Here is a 12038-nt window from a genome sequence, read left to right on the forward strand (position 1 = left end):
CTCTCTCTTACACACACACACCCACACACACACACACTGAAACCTATTTGCATGCAGTAAATTCCAGCAAGTGATGGGGACAGGGTTGTAGAGAGGGACAGGGAGAGGGAAAAGACTGGCCTACTAATAGATGAGGAAGGTAACAAGGAAAAAAAATGGAGAAAGGGACATAAAGAATAGAGCGAAGACTGTTTGAAGTCCTTTTCTTTTCCCCACCTCTCTTCTCTCTCTCTCTCTCTCTCCTGTCTTCCATCTATCTCACTGTGTCTCCCTCTGTGTCTTTGTGTACAGTGAATCTTGATCGAATCTGGCCTAATGAGAATGATGTGCTACAGTGATAAAACACGGCTGTGGCCTCCTGTAAAACACTGAGCATCCCTGGCATTAATTATTGAGCGGGTTGGGGCGCCGCTGGAGGAGTTTACAAGAGGAGAAAACATTACACTGACCACCAGCATAGTTAATCACTAGTGGACACTGGATAGTGGTCAGAGAAAGTGAAGCGCAGGAACAAAACATGTGAGAACATTTCAACTAAAATGTTCCATGAGTCCTGGAAAGATCATTGAACATCATGTGCTATTTGTGAGTGACAGGAGGGATAAACACTGTATACTGACTTTACTCACCTTCACTCACTTAAAGTATTTAGCTAAATTTCCTCAAATCAATCAACAAAGCCTTCAACTGTGGTAAAATAATGTATTTGACAAAATAAAACAGACATTTCAATGGTTTTAAAGTTTGCAAAAAATATCTTTGAGATTATGATTTTTCTTATGTGATTTAACACATCATGAAATATGAATTCGGAGCAGGATTTGAAGAGTAAAGGGTTCAGTATGCTTGAAATAAACAAGGCTGTTCAGTGTGTCAACAGCAATAATCCAAAAGCTTTAAGTGTTTAGAGCTGTTCCAAAAGGCCAAGCTGGCATCATGGTGTCCTCCTGGTTGTATCCCACTGATCTCTCTCCAAGATTTTTGTGTCTTTCGAGCGTCTTTGTAATTTCAATTGTAGAACTGGGGAAATGGTGCACACTTTCAGAGAGTCTCTCTGAAAGAAATGGACGGAAGTTTAAACTCTGTTTTACTGTCACACCTCTGCACACCTGGCCAATAACTGCATAAAGTGGGTGTGATTGTTGGATTGTCTGGGACTCATGTTCTTAACCCCAAAAATGGCAGTTAGGTGTCTTTAACTGTACTACTGTCACCATTTCAAGTCAAGTCAAAAAATATCTATATAGCCCAATATCAGACATCACAAATCTGTGTGAAGGAGCTTTACAATCTGTCACATTTTGTTATGAAGCACCAGTCAAAAGTTTGGACACATCTTCCAATTCACTTGAATGAGAAATTGGTACAAACTTTTGCCTGGTACAGTATAAAAAAACATTTATTTGACATATAGAGATCAACAACAAAACAAGACACTGTAATGCTTAATTTCATCATCCCTTTAAAAAACCTTGTATGGGATGGATAACAACGTTCCTCTATTTCTCACCCCCTTGTTTTGACTTCAGAAAGCTCAAAAGGCAAATTTAAAGCAGTCAGTGAATGAGAATCAGACAATCTATGAAGGAAAGTCCAGTAGAGGAAGGATGACACCCATGAAATTTTATTAAAAGCATTGACAAGTTAAATTATCGTTCTTCTCTGTGTTTCAACTCTTCAAAGTTGACCTGCTGTAAGCAGCACTTTGACTTGTATGTTTTAACCTAAAACTGAACATTTCTGCGTCTAACCCTGAGGTCATCTGTAGTGTCACAGAAACACATGAGCCTGACCTTAACCTGACACTTCCTCCAGAGAAAGTCAGCCAAACTAGTCCAGTTTTGTATTCTGTCTTGATTTGGGTATAAAACATCTTTACGCAGTGAATCAAGGAGCATCTCAGTGATCAAGTTTTGCACACGGACATACACCAAGGTGACAGGAAGCAGGGGCAAAGCCACGATCGATGGCCTAGAAGGGAATCAGCTTGTGTAAATGTGTGTGTGACCGTGTTTGTTTGTGTGTGTGTGTGTGTGTGTGTGTGTGTGTGTGTGTGTGTGTGAAAAGCCAAAGCCAAAACAATGGCCCATCAGATTGAAACTGACTTCACCTTGTATCTTTTGGCCCCGGCTTGCGACAATAGATTGGACAGGAAATCCAATGGCAAACTGAAAGACGAGGAGAGGGGGATGGAGGAGCAGAAGAAGAAAACAGATTGCTGTTATGGAGGTGGATGAACTGTATGTACACATATAAGTTACTGTATGTTTTTTAAATGTGTATATTTTAGTGTGATTTAAAGAAAATTGTGTATATTTTCTCAAAATTTTGGTAGTTTGTGGATATGCATGTGTTTGTGAGTGAATGTGAGTATTGTTGGTGTGTTTGTGTGTGTGTGTGTGTGTGTGTGTGTGTGTGGTGGATGACCTGGCCCATTTTAATCTGTGGCAGAGGGAAGATGTGGTGAAAACCATTATCACCGTCTCCCTGTCGCTGATAACAGCCCGCTAATCTGTTTGCTGGAGGTATTGAACAAATGCATTTGTGCCACGGACGGACAGGGAGAGAGGAGAGGGAGGGGATGAATGGGGAGATGGGAGCTTGTGTTTATGTGTGTGTGTGCAGGTGTATGTGTGTAGGGGGTGGGGGGTATATGGGGGTGTCAGAGAGGGGCTGATGAAAAATGAGAGGATGAGGAGGTTGGGAAAACTTCCCCGACAGCGATGGCCTCCCTGTGACAACAAGCAAGGAGGGAGAGATGGGGAAGGAGAATGAGCGAGGGGTAAAGACAACGCGGGGTGATGAAGGAAACAGATTGAGGTAATGACAGAGATAGATGAAAAGAAATGAGAAAGAGAGAGACTGGATGAAAAAAAGGGAAACAGGAGAAAGAGAGAGGAGAGAAAAATCAATGTCACAAGAGTGTCCTGTGATAAGGAATGAGGAAAAAAAAACAAAGACATGAGACTGGAGGTGTTGGATGCTGAGGGTGACTGATCTGGTCATTGGTAACCTACAGTATATGACTTACCCTTAACCTGGGCTGTTGGTTTGACTGACTGTCAATGTCAATGATGTTCTGATGATACTTAGAAGGCAAGAAATGACAAAATACAACATTGGTCCATGCACTCTGACACCCCTATCAGCATTTATCGGCAGAATAACAATAATTGTCTGCTCCTTCCAAAACTGTTACACATCACTGATGAAAAATAAATATGTTTTATGATGTCACAACACTATGGTTAAAGGCTGGTTAGGTTTAGGCACAAAAAAACATAGTTTGGGCTAAAATTAGTACTTTGTTAAGGTTAGGGAAAGACTGTGGTGATTAAAATGACTTTTTCTTTAAGGTTAGGAGACCTTTGTCGTCATGGTTACAATAATGACCACATGGTTATGGTTAGGGGATGATTGGCGGTTGGAAACGGGAACTGAATAGCAATTTCCTGTGGTAAAGTCCAATGTTTTGTTGTCCTGTCCCCTACGTGGACTTTGTCGCTCTAACATAGCCTGATATCCTCCTTTGCCACCGTCATTATTACTACGGCCACTAGAGGGCCTCTGTCACTTGTTTCGGGCGAGTTTCTGTTGTTTTGGGGCATTTACGTGAAAGACTGATCCCCTCCTTTTTCCTTGGGAGGATAGTCTCCTTTTAGAAATGGTATGTTTAGTAAATCGTTAACATCCTCAAAATACATGTATTCTCTTGTGTAGCCCTTCTGTTAGTTCTTCAAAAGCATGGAGAGAAAGCTGTAAAGTGAAATGGCTCCAATCCAAAAAAAATCACAAAGAAAATGAAGACGAATCAATCGACACTGATTCAACATGAGCCAGAAGACGTGACCTCACACTTATTCTTTTACTACTCATGTTCAGCATGGTCTGTGTCTTACTCTGTGGTTATATGTGCATTTTCCAGAACTACTGTGTGAACCACAAATACTGCTGCAATCTCATCATGCAGGTGTCACAACTGCGATGTAGGTTGCACTGTGCACACATCTACAGCAACCACAACTGAAAGCTACACAGATTGTTGATGCATTTCAGCACTGTTAGCTGTTAGGTAAACATGAGTTCACGACAGGACACTTACATAAAGAACTGATACACTAGCATGGAGCATGGATGAAGCAACTGATGCTAACCAGCTAATTCAATGCAAGTGCTACTTAAGTGCACTGTCTGAACTAATGCTATTCTCCATTTTATTCTAAATGTAGGCTACATAGTTCTTGAGAGCAAGGCTTTCTCAGAGATTGAACAATGACACTCTATTACCACAATTTAATTAGCATACTTCTCATGTTTGTTTTACATATTTCATACAGCAAACTTCCCAATTTTCACCCATTAAAAGGAAAAAAGCAACATCAAAGATTGTTTCCATAGGAAAAATAAAATAAAGGAATATTCTGTGTAACCACCAGCTAATTAGAACAGTTTGTCCCACAGACCAGGAGCCAAATATTTCAAATTTCGAGAGGGAGGTTCACGCAAGATTACATAGACTAGTGTAAAAAAGTTTGTGGTGACCTTTACTCCTTCTGAACTCCAACATTTCATTGCTTCTTCTAATTCTCCCTCCCTCATCAATGGACTGACTTTACTGAATCTATAATGTGAGATAAAGGTCATGTTCAGTACCTGAAACTTCTAACTGGCCCCTCATTGTCTACATTTCCAGGAACAAATGAATGACTGATGTGATATTAGGGAAAAAACAGATTTTATGGTCATACAATTGTGTCTAACTCACCATATTCATCTGACTAATGTTACTGTGCCATTGACTGGGCTGTTTTTCAGTGGAAGCTGGTGATACTGGTGGTGGTTGGGGGGTGGTTGGGTGTTACTGCAGACCCTCGGGCTAGCAGTTAACCTGCTGAGCTCGGAGACCCCCCCTCCCATGAAACGCTGCAGATTGAAGAGGCATAAAAGAAGAGAGCGGGTGGGGTTGGAGAGGGGTTGTAACACCCTGAGCAGTATGTCAAACACAAGAAAAGACATGTGTATACGTGCATTTTCATTTCCTTCTTTCTCACAGTCTCCTTTTCATCCTGCCGATAATGACTCTCGATCTTCTCTTTCACATCATATTCTTACTCTCCATTTTCTTCCTCTTTCTATCCCCTCTCTCTTTCTGTATGTTTCTCTCATGCTCTCTCTTTCATGTCATCTCTTCACCCCCACTATCTCTCCTCTCCTCCCCTCCCTCCTGCTCTGCTGAGGCCCTGGGGCACCATCCGACTGCACCGGCTAACCCTTGTATAAGTTTTCCAATTCCAATTCCTGTTGGATTATGGCATGGTGGTGACGAGGGGACATTTCCTCTCTGATTATATATTTGATTCAATGGCATGATTATTGGAGCACTGTGTGTGTGTATGTGTGTGTGTGTGTGTGTGTGTGAGAGAGAGAGAGAGAGACAGAGAGAGAGTGTAGATAGAGAAGGTGATGATGTTGAGTGGGGACAGAGACCTTGACCTCACCCAGGGGACAACGGACACCTTGATGCTCTCTTTCTCTCTCTCTCTCTCTGTACATGCACACCCATACACACATACTGTACACAGATACATACACACAACATTAACCAAATACATACATGCTCCAATCCCCCAAAATCCATGCTTGCAAATTGCTGTGCTTACACACACACACACACACACACACACACACATACGCAGCCCTCTCCACCCTCTAGCCCGGAGGTTAGGGGTTGTAGATGGCAGACATGGAGATTGGTTTTTAGTTAAATGTCAGTGGAGGTGAAAGTACTGCCCAAAGGCACCTCTCTATGTGTGTGTGTATGTGTGTGTGTATGTGTGTGTGTCTCACTATCTTACTCTTTCAGTCACTCTCTTTCTCCTCGTTGTTCCTTGTTTCTTACGACAATATCTGTCTTTCTTTCACCTCCTCATTCTCTTCCTTTGTCTCTTTCGATTTCTGTCAATATCCATTCCTCCTGCCTTACTGTACTCTAAAGGGGACAGAAAGACATTTTGGTCGTTGCACCGATTATGATTTGGACAGGATCAGACAGAAGTCATCTGAGAAAGTTGCAGGTGACAATGGGAAAACATATAAACATATTTCAATTTTTTTCTTGTAATTACTTTGATATTTACTTTTTTTTAAAGAACATATGCAGCAGGGAAGCTGCCCAGCAGGGAACAGCAGGCAAAACAACAAAGTTATTGATTATAGCTGGTGAATATATTGGTGCATTTGGAGCCAGATATTTCAATATTAGTCCAAATAGCTGCTAATGTTACTCCATGTCTGCTGGATGTGTAAATAGGTTATTTTCGGATAAGATCTAATTCTGATGTGATTATTATGTGTCTACATTACTATCAATAAAGCACATGAAAATGACCGGCCTGCTGCTGTGGCATGCTGCTAAGAGGACAGCTGGCTGCAAGCGTGTGGCATAACCTGCAATGTCAACATGCCAGCTGCTTGGACTGAGACTCGACCGAAAGAAGAAAGTTATTGTGCATCTGTTGTTGTGACAATGTTGTTACCCTTTAAAATTAAAAATAGTTAAAGTGACCACCTTGTTTTTTTCTTTATTGTAAGTGAATAAAAAACAACAGAGATATTTGAGTTATGTCATCATAATGTTCCCACCAGTGCAGACATGACAGCTGGATCATGCCAGAGACTCAGCATGAAAACGGCTTCAGAAAGCTGGCATGTGAATATTTGAATATTTATGTATGTTTGTGTAAGTGTGTGTGTGTATGTGTGTGTGTGTGGCCTGTCCTGTTTAAACCCAGATGTGTCAATCAGCTGGGGATGGCAGCCGTCACACTGGTATTCACAGCGCTAGAGCCAGAGGGGTCACACACACATAGATATGCGTGCACAAACACACACACAAAAACTGGTGTGCAGAGATCATGTCCTGGAGGGTTGTTATTGTCCTAACATGGGCCGTACGTTGTCTGTCCACCAATCTGATCACACGGACCACTAAACTTCAACACTGCCCCCAACTCTGTGTGTGTATGTGTGCGTGTGCATGATTGTTGACTGACAGCTGTCACAAACCCTGAAAAGCAACAGACCAAATGCACAGTGTGTGTTTTGATTTCTGTGTATGTCGATGTATATACTGTGTGGTGGACTGAGTGTGTGCATGTGTGTGTGTTTGTGTGTGCTTGTGCCTCCGGACTGAATAAAAGGTCAGTGTCTGCTAGCTGTTTAGCTGTTAGCTACACTGGGCTGACACACACACACATACACACAAAGAGAAGAACGCTGATTGCAGCAGATGGTGGTTGTTAAAGTGGAATCGTGCACACACATGCTCCCACCTGCTGCTGTGGACACACACATCACTGCCAATAGACCCACTGGGCTCCCAAAAAATACATTATGCCTTTTGTCAGTATGGTGTTTTGGCTTTTTCACACAAACTTGTAAAGACAGGAACCCATTTTTATTATATAACATTTGAAAGAAAAATCCAACTGAATTCATATTTGTTTTAATTTTCATTTCCTGATTAAAATTGTTATTCAATTTGAATATTTAAATTATTTTTATTTGCAAACACAATGAGGAAGCAGAATTCACAGAGAGAGTCCACAGTCACAGTCAAATCACAACTGGTGATTAGTTTTTCTATCGTCTTTGTTAATGGGAAATATTTAACATTTCTTTAAGTCTAAGCATATGTGCAGACAAAGTACAAAGCAAATTCTTCATATGCATACAATGTTATATTACGTTCATTTGGCAGATGCTTTTGTCCAAAGCAGCAATAAGTGCATCCAAATTCAAAAGGAAAAAGAGCTAGAGGACAAATTGGATGTACAACCCTCCCAGATAAATGGCTAAAAGCGTGTTGGAGAGCTACATCACAAGTCCTCAATGCCCTGCAGGCCAGCACTAGAATATTGAACTGGATGTGAGCTGCAACAGGGAGCCAGTGTAGTGAACAGAGAAGAGGTTTGGTGTGGGAGAACACCAGGCAGGAAACAACATCCTGGATTAGCTGTACAGGCACAATTCAGTGTTGCCAGATTGGGTGGTTTTATGTAATTGAGCAGGAAAAATTGTTTTGGATATGTTGTGAAAATGTGGCCAGCAAACGCATCTTAGTGGTTAACTGTCCACTTATACAAAATTTCCACACACTTAAGACTGATGCAGATGGTATGGATCTATAGTACACATGATTCCATGTTAAAATGTGTGAGTTTCACTCTTCTAACACAAAACACTCAACTATTTCACAGCGTTATTATTATTTCAGACTCTCAACTTTGTTCCACTTGCCTCACTCAAGTGCAGTGTCCATTTGAACCGAAGCACCATGGGAGTGAAATGGCCGAGTAGAGCAGCCGCAGCAAATGAGCCAATTTGGAGACACAAATGGCCTGGCATAACACTTTCCCATAGTTAAACCCTAGAACAATGCACAGAGGCAGAGAACGAATGTGACATTAGTGGTTTCGAGTGTATCCCTGTAGGCCAATATGCTTTCTATCTGCATATGTGTGTGTGTGTTGCCTGCGTGAGAATGTAAGACAGTAAATTCACAAGAAGAAACGTCCATAACTCCGGGAAATCTTCACAAACTATGTTCCTGCACATGTAGATGAGCATAAATAAGTAAGGAATTACTCATTACCTGTCACTCATTGGGCCGGTGCCTGGGGGCCTCCGACCTCTAGGGGGCCTCTAAACTCCCACCAACTGTGGCGTCATCTTGGCTTTGCTTTTTTATTTTAAAAATCAAATAAATTAATTGAGTGTGTGTGTGTGTGTGTTGAAATCATGATCGTATAATAACAGCTGGATAGGGCGCCGCTGCTCAGCCTTGCAGCCAATTTTTCCCAGTGGCCACTCGCGGTATTGCAGCGACAAATCCCCCTGCGGCCCAAAAAGGATTTTCCCCACAGACCACCATTGTAAAAGAGACGTTTGTAAAACTGTTGACAGGACGCCTAAAACTGCAAACAACGTCAATTATGACTCTTTCTATTATGAACTTTTGATCCATGGAGGTTGTATGTTTGTAAAACTTTCCTCGAGCCGAGAAAGCGATTTAAAAATCTGTGACGTCATCACAATGTAAAGTCAGTGGGCCGAGCGGGAGCTTGCGGGCGGGGCCAGCGAGGGAAACACTACTGCGCATATTCAGTGGGCCGCACAACGCGGAAGCAAACCCGGAAGCTAGAAACCATTTTAGCATATGCGCTAGGCGAGCAATTCCTCTAGGACTGAATGGGCGCCAGTTTTAGTCCGGCATCCAGCTCTTTTAATACATTCATGGTTGAAATACGAATCAATGAATGCTGAGTTACTTTAATTGCAAATAAGAAAAATATTACGTTTGGTTTGCTGGCTGTGTATGTATCATGATGATGATGATGAGTCAGGTGAGGTCAGGTGGTGATTGAGGGAATTTAGCGGCAGGCCGGATGCGAAAGACGCTTCAAACATCATGGGTTACAAACGTTGGAGCAGTGGAGCAGCAAAGAGAAAGACAAAAAAGAGAGAAAAGGATATCAGAGACATTGAACTTCGAAAAAACATACCGTTTGTCTCCATTTTTTTCAAAAGTTAGCTTGCTAGCAAAGAGCCTGGAGAGGACGATGATAACAGCTAATACGAAGAGGACAGTAACTCGGCAGCAGCCACTGCTCGGTCAGGTGAACATCAGTATGAAACTGAGGCAGAGAACCAGAGTCCTGCGACAGCAGAGCCACCTGTTCAACTGTCCCATCTCATCTCCACCTGAGCCCGACACCGACGGATGGCAGAGACCCGGCGGCGGGTAAGGTACCAGTTTATTACCCGTTAACCTGTTCATCTCTAAGGCTACTGTTTTATAACCAAAGAATACATTTATTAATCAGACTACTCACATAATAAGGTCTGCCTGTCTGTTTATATCCTGTTTAAGCCTCAAAAGCTGAGTAAATCCATAGACATAGATAGGCTATTTTATAGTATACTGTAGTATTTTATTAACAACTTGGTATGTTTTTCTGTAGTTGTGTCCCTAAACTCTTTGTTGCATGGCTTGTGTGTTAAATATTTATTACCATTTTACCAACCCATAACTGCATCTTTTAACATTTGATCAAGATCAACATAATGATTATTGTATTTGACATATATCTACTGTTTATTGCTGCTCCACGTGTCTGCATGTATCAAAAGATGGTTGTGGTCAGCGTTGTTGGCTGTGTTGTGTTGCTTCGTGTTGCTTTCACGGCTATATGTGCCTAAATGGCACCTAAATGGTTTGTTGTTGCTGTATTATTGCACTGATGTTATGCTGTTTCCTGTTGCTCTGCATGGTTTGTGTTCTGAATCATAGAAGTGTGTTGGTGGAGGCGGGGCAGTATGTGCTTGCATGTTGCATTAAGCTACACACTGTAGGCTAATGCGTTGATATTTTTGCTGCTGACCCAGGAAAGTATTGTTGCAATCATGTGGTGTAAATCCTGTATGATAGAAGATATCTACAGGTGTTGATTGTCCTTCATATTGTGATCATAGGCTATAGCCTGTCAGTGTAAATCCTGTATAAGCTACAGGTGTTTCCAACAGATAGTAGCCTACGCTGAAAACTCTCTGACTTCTTTTCACAGTGTCAGCTTTCCCAGATCTCAGCAATTTGTGAGAACATGACTGTTAATAATATATATAAAAAAAATATGGCTAAAACTATGTAAACAAGACCCAAGTTGTATGAAAGGGAAATTTCCCTTTAAATGCCCCAAACTCTGCAACCCTCACAACCCTGCTCCTGCCAACATGGCGGCTGCCTGATAAATGGCCGTCCCTTGTGCCTATAAACAACAACCTCTCTCTCTCACACACACACACACACACACACACACATACACACAGAGGGGGCTCTGCTCTCCATTTTAGCCCACTAATTCCTATTCATTTAAAACAGCCACCAGGGCACGGCGTAGCCTAGCCCGGCCCCAGACACCAGCCATTCATTATTCAGCTGCTTGCTTTATGAATGGCTTACAGGTGGATGCTACAACAGCAACCGAGCAACACTGCTCGTAAATCACAACACACACACACACACACTTTCTTGTTTTTTTTGTTTTTTTACAGAGCCTGAAGATGCAGAGTGTGAGCGTGTCCGCGAACGGGGATGCACGGTGTCGTCAATTTCCCTCCGTGCGCTTTCTTTCGCTGCTGTTTAATTAGTAATGAGGACAAATATTTGTTTGTTCCCACATAGAGTGAGGGAGGGGAAGCGAGAGACGGAGCAAGAGACAAACAAAGAGAAAGAGAGAGAAAGAAACCCACAGACTAAATTAGTTTCCCCTCGTTTTCTGTCAGAAACAAGCTGTCTAACTGCTGTTTGCTCTCCATAGGCAGCCAGTGATAGAGATGGCCACTATACTGAGTGTGTGTGTGTGTGTGTGTGTGTGTGTGTGTGTGAACACCAAAGCAGAGGGCAGCTGTTTAACATAGTCTGCGGTATAACTAATAGATCACACTGTGTTACATTTGTCAACATGACACTTTCTCCTATATTGAGTTACACTCCAGGGCTTCTCCTCCCTCTCCGCGTTCTTCTTCATACTCTTCTTCTCTCGCTCTCTTTTCCGTGCGTCTCTCCTCTCTTCCTCCGCAGTCTTTTCCCGGTTTCTCCCCCCGCAAATCATGACTCAGACGGCAGACGGCGAGCGGGATCGGCCTACCAGAACAATGCACCGGTCTGGTCAAGCTGTAGACAACGCTCTCTCACCCATAAACTATGATGGATGACAAGATGGACTGTGTGTTCTCTGAGAGTTACACCTCAGGTGCTCCTTCTGCAGAAACTATAAAATGTTGCTTAAATGTTCACGTCTTTGCACATCTCGTCTGGCCTTATATTTTATTTTTCTGCCCCCCCTCTTCCCCTCCCCCTGTTAAATGTGAATATATTTGCTGCAGCAGGATCAGATTTCTCCACAGGGATCAATAAAGTTTCATAGTAACATTGCTTATTCATCCGTGAATTGAAAAATGTCTCATCTTCACTGGTT

At 42.2% G+C, this 12038-nt stretch overlaps 1 protein-coding gene across 3 annotated transcripts in view; it reads left to right on the top strand.

Annotated features, from left to right (window-relative positions):
• Positions 1 to 9057: 9057 nt before the first annotated feature.
• rnf220a (ring finger protein 220a) overlaps positions 9058 to 12038 on the top strand; it is a 261492-nt gene continuing 258511 nt past the window's right edge. For 2 of the 3 annotated variants that reach the window (XM_044368495.1, XM_044368496.1), the window contains exon 1: positions 9059 to 9802. The gene's annotated coding sequence lies outside the window, so the exon portion shown is untranslated. Of the gene's footprint in view, positions 9803 to 12038 lie in introns of all 3 variants that reach the window. The other variant, XM_044368498.1, reaches the window with a different exon arrangement.

The sequence above is a fragment of the Thunnus albacares genome, chromosome 12, assembly GCF_914725855.1.
Source record: "Thunnus albacares chromosome 12, fThuAlb1.1, whole genome shotgun sequence".
Lineage (NCBI taxonomy): Eukaryota > Metazoa > Chordata > Actinopteri > Scombriformes > Scombridae > Thunnus > Thunnus albacares.